The sequence below is a fragment of the Salvia miltiorrhiza genome, chromosome 4, assembly GCF_028751815.1.
Source record: "Salvia miltiorrhiza cultivar Shanhuang (shh) chromosome 4, IMPLAD_Smil_shh, whole genome shotgun sequence".
Classification (NCBI taxonomy): domain Eukaryota; kingdom Viridiplantae; phylum Streptophyta; class Magnoliopsida; order Lamiales; family Lamiaceae; genus Salvia; species Salvia miltiorrhiza.
In genome coordinates this window covers 39733120-39739119 of record NC_080390.1, presented here as the reverse complement: position 1 = coordinate 39739119, position 6000 = coordinate 39733120, and positions in this window count along the sequence as shown.

Here is a 6000-nt window from a genome sequence, read left to right as displayed (position 1 = left end):
ATCCGAAAATATGTTTTTCTTCTTCCACCCAATGTTTTGATATTTTGCGAGTTGAGCGTTTCTACCATCAAAGTCTTCTTTAACCTTCACGAAGCCCAACTGCTCTATTTGATCCAAGATTTTTGTTCCCGATATCTGTTCTGGTGGATTCGCATTGCAAGTCTTATTATTCAAGAATGAAGTTCTGTTTCTCCTAAACACATGGTTATGAGGTAAGAACTTCCGATGATTGTCAAACCACGATTGTTTTCCACTCTTCGGTAGAGTGAATGTTTCTATATTCTCCATACAGTGTGGACAGGTTAATCTCCCAGCTATACCCCACCCAGACAACATAGCGTACGCTGGTAAATCATTGATAGTCCATATAAGAGCTGCCCGCATGTGGAAATTTTACTTCATAGATACGTCATAAGTGTTCACACCTACCTCTCACAAATATTTCAACTCTTTTATTAGTGGCTGCAAGAATACGTCCAACTTCATCTTTGGGTTAGATGGCCCAAGCACGAGAACTGTGAGGAACATGAATTGTTCTTTCATGCACAACCATGGAGGCAAGTTATATGGTGTGACAATAACCGGCCAAGACGAATACTAGCGTCCTGATTGTGCAAAGGAGGCAAAACCATCTGTAGAGAGGCCTAATCTCACATTTCTGGTCTCTTGAGCGAATTCAGGATAAACTGAATTCAAGTGTTTCCATGCCGAAGAGTCTGCCGGGTGGCGCATAACTCCATCGTCTGTTGAAGTCGCATGCCAATGCATATTCTCGGTTGTTGCTGCAGATGCAAACAACCTCTGCAGTCGGGGTGTCAAAGAAAAATAGTGCATCTGTTTTGCGGGAACATGTTTCTTTCGCAATCTTCCATATGCACGCCGTGTCTCCTTATATCATGACTCGCTACAGAAGTTACAGCTGTGCAACTCACTATCGTCCCCCCAATACAGCATGTAATTATTAACATAACAATCAATATTCTCTACTGGCAAACCCAAACCGCGCAGATTTCTCTTCGTACTATAGAAGTCTTCTGGACAGTTGTTATCATTTGGTAAAGCCCTTCGAAACATCGAAGACAACTGATTGTAAGTTCTCTTTGATATGTGGCTTTCAGCCTTTATGCTCATGAATTGAGTCATCCAGGATAATTGTGAGTAAGTGTTACAGGATGGGTACAATGGATTATCGGCCGCGTTCAACATGTCATAAATTTGTTGAGCGTCAAGATTGGGCGGCTCCTCCAGATTTGTAAGATCTTGGTAATTATTAGGTCCAGCATGATCATGCACCATCATTTCGTAGTTATTGTATGACCCATCATCCTCATCCATTACTTGGTAATTACTAGGTCCAGCATGTTCTGTCGGCATATACATCGGTGCTTCCCCGTGATAAATCCAGGTTGTGTAATTGAGGACAAATCCACGCCTATTAACATGTTCTCTGACTGTAGGTACATATAAAAAGGCTGCATTCTTGCACTTCTTACACGGGCACCTAATGTACGTTACCTTCTCCATCTGTGTACGCCGTTTGATTTATCGCATACTCAAGGAAACTCTCAAGTCTCGTTTCAAATACAGAACGATCATTGTATCTCGCATACATCCACATACGATTATCACTCAATTTTGCAAATTCTAATTGAAAAAAATTAATAAAAGATTATAAATTACTTGAATCAAACGAAATTTCGACAGCATAACACCACTATCCTAACTACCAAGTGCTCGACTCTACCAGCAGCTATAGTGACCATAGTGGTCCTAATTTACTAAACCTATAATAGGTCTACCCGGCCCCCATTGTCGAAACAATACAATACATATAAATCAATAAAAAACAGAGTAATTAAATTAAAAATAATCATTTGTTGGAAGAAGATCCTTAAGAAATAATCAATTTCTATTCCAAAGGAAGAAAATCCTTAAGAAATTGATTAAATCTATCTCACAATATATAATAACATATCATTTCATCATAAACACGTACTAGCATACTTAAAATTCACTTAATCATACTTAATTTAACAAAATTATCTAACATAAATAAATTAATCTAACAAATTCATACTTATGCATACTTTATAAATTAACAAATTAATCTAATTAATTAAAATTAATCATGCTTCATAATTGATCAAACTATAAATTAATTAAAATTAATCTAATTAACATTAATTGAATTTTAACAAAATAATAGTAAAAACAAATTTAAAATTAATCTAACAAATTAATCAAACTTCACATATTATAAATTAATTAAAATTAATCTAATTAACATTAATTTTAATCTAACAAAATAATTAATAAACAAATAAAATAGCGAGAACGAGAGAGTACGGTAGTGGTCGGCGGATGAGCGGTGACGGTGGCGGTAGCGTCGTCGTCGAACTGAGACGATAAAGAGAGAAAATAAGATGTGAAAGTGAGAGAGAAAGAGGACCTGCAGGGGTGGCTGGCCGGCGGCGGTGGCTCGACGGCGATGACGGCTGGGGGTGGGGCGAGGCGGATCGGTGACTGGGGGTGGAGGGTGCGGCGGGGAGCAGGGAAGGGGGGGAGGGGTTTCACTTTATATCTTAACTAATATGCTAACGAGCAATCAACAAAATAGACAATTGATTATCTGTTAGGCGGGAGCTTTACAAAACTATAGTCAACTCACCTCAATGCGCTAATCTGTATCTTTCAAACTGACTCATGATCAATCCACTTAGAACATTCAAATTGAAAAAGGGCAACCAATACATTATGTGACTAAATCCCTAACTCATCAATTGGTGGGAAATATTGGATAATTGAATTGTTAGCATATAAGATCAACTAGTATTGCCTAAGAACATACAACCTTTACATCTAAAATCAGGGCCGGCGCTAACATTTCGGGGGCCCTGGGCGAGGAAGAAGAAAAGGGGCCTCCTAATAAATCGAGCTTCGAGAAGTTGTAGCAAATTTGAGATAGCCGTGCAACTGTAACATTAACTATAAAGTGCAATAAATTAAAAAATAATGATCAAATAACTATAGAAATAATTTAGATCTTCTAGCATTTTGATAATCAAAATTATCAATAATTTCTTCAAGATCAAGTTTTTCTAATACCTCACGTTCAATGCATAAAACCGCTAATCCATTCAACCTTTTTTGGGACAGTGTAGAACGCAAATATGATTTTATCAATTTTAATTTTGAAAAACTTCTTTCTGCTGAAGCTACAGTAACTAGTATAGTCAACAATATTCTATATGCAATAGAAACATTAGGAAAGCAATCAGAAACTTTAACAAACTCAAGAATTTCACCAAGCGACTTCATTTCAGATGGTAAACACATTTATAGCACTTGCAATTCAGAATATAAATCTTCAGCATCAATGTCAAATTTATCATTATGTTTCAGAGCATCTTGAAGCTTAAACACAACATTTATGCAATTTATTCTCGTCCTATGAAGATAACATCTTATGATTAAATAAAACGCCAAAAATATCTTCAAAAATTATCAATTGTTCAAAATTATTTTCCCATTTTCATCTCAATTCTCTTAATATAAGCCTTTGTTTCGCAATTATGCATAAAAATCAATTTCTTTTCAAAATAATCTCAGCCGCCTACATTAGCCTTTCCCCCCTCTCTCTAAAATATCTTGTCACACAGCACTACAGCAAAAAAAACGCACAACACATAGTAACTCCTCCTTCTTCTCACTCTCTAATGGGCGGCAGCATCGGTTCTTCACAAATAGGTTTAGTAAAATTTTTTTTACTAGGTATTAATACTACTGGGCAGTGGCGGAGCCAGGATTTTTTTTGGGGGGGGGGCTGAACTGTTACGGGGGTTCGGGGGCGGTAGCCCCCGAAAATTTTTTTTTGGGGGCATTCAATACATTTTAGACATTTTTTACTAAATTACAAATATAATAATAATAATAATAACAACATTTTCATAGATAATATAGTTCAAAACATTCACTAAAATTTTTTTTGGGGGCATTCAATACATTTTAGACATTTTTTTACTAAAATTCAAATATAATAATAATAATAATAACAACATTTTCATAGATAATATAGTTCAAAACATTTACTAAAATTTTTTTTGGGGGCATTCAATACATTTTAGACATTTTTTTACTAAAATACAAATATAATAATAATAATAATAACATTTTCATAGATAATATAGTTCAACATTTACTAAATTTTTTTGGGGGGCATTCAATACATTTTAGACATTTTTTTACTAAAATACAAATATAATAACAATAATAACAACATTTTTAGACATATAATAAAAATAAAAAAAAAATAATTTTTTTTTTTTTCAAAATTTGGGGGGGGGCTCTAGCCCCCCTGGCTCCGCCCCTGCTACTGGGCCAATATTATGGGGCCCCCAAAAATTGGGGGCCAATATATAATAATCGAAATCGAAGCTTCACCCTAGCTAACATCAAATGGATCATATTTTAACATTATTTTTAGGAATGAATTGTACTGGAGTGTAACTTATATGAAGTCAGAAGTGTGAAATCAGAAGTAGAGGAAGGATGATGATGCTAGTCGGATGATGTATGAGATTACGCGAGCGAGGAAACCTCTCTTTTTCAATCTTACCTTTTTATGTTTATTCCCAATAACTTCACTTTTGATCCTAGTAATTAGGACAATAAATTATTTTGACTAAATAGACACTAACAACTAACAAGACAAGCATGTGCGTATGTTTCTGCTTGTTTTTTATTAAAAATATACTGGATAAACTATGCCATATATTCTATCAGCTTTTTTTTTTTTGAGGGAATATATTCTAACAAGCAAAATGAAAATAAAATGTGTTCCCAATTTCCCCTAAGATAATTACTTAAAATCAATATGTATCAGCATTATTAATTTGTTTATGATTTATGATTATCATAACAAAAATAACATACTATAGATATAAGTAAGATTATAAAAAAAGGCATTAATTTTTATATATATTAGCAGAGAATACGTGCGTTGCATCTATCATTTTATTTCATATGATTCTTTTATTAAAAAGAATATTATATTTGAAAATAAAAAAATATTACTCCCTCTGTTCTTCAAATAATTTTCTATGAGGGAGGAACACGAGTTTTAAGATAAAGTTGTTGAATATATTGAAAGTGATGAAAAAATATTGAAAATAGTATTGAAAGTAGTATTAAAAATGGTGAAAAGATGTTATAATTAATATTAAGGGCGGTGAAAATGTAAAAATAAGAATAAATGGAATATTAAGAAATATAATTCTTCATGCTCGCATCTTTATGAAGCTCCATACTCATACATATATAGAGATTTCTATTTTTATGTGTTATATATGTATGTTTATTCTCATATCACATGTATAATCTTAAATATAAGAGCATTCACAGCAGATCTCTCAAAATTTTACTCATAAAAATACTCTTAAAGTCTTCTCTAAATTATTTTTAACCCCTATTTTACAATTGCACACAGCAGATCTCCTATTTTTCATTATCTATTTTATAGGATTAGATTTATGGGGAGTGTAAATTTAGGATTAAATTTGAGGGGGTGTAAATTTTTTTGTGGGCCCAACTTAATATAGGTGATCTGTTGGATGATTATTTTATCTCACTTTTTATTATTTTAGCTTAATTTTAAAGTTATGATTACTTTTGATAGATATGTTGTTGATGCTATAATATATCGATCCATCCACCCGGATGTAATAGTACGGATATTAAATTGATATCAATCTTTTTTCGCCTACCATGAGTTCTGCAACATGGTCATTATTCTTTAATTCATCATACCATGTCATGCATACATATTCAACTACATCCACAAGCTATATAAAAAATCTAAAATTGCAATTTAGATTTAAAACTCGAGCATCCATAGCATAAACTCAACCTAAGACTTAGCTTAATTTGGGCAGAGACTGGCAGCGTCTCTGCAAAATATCCCAACACATGCGAAACAATGTACAATCTTTTCAGAGTGCCAAT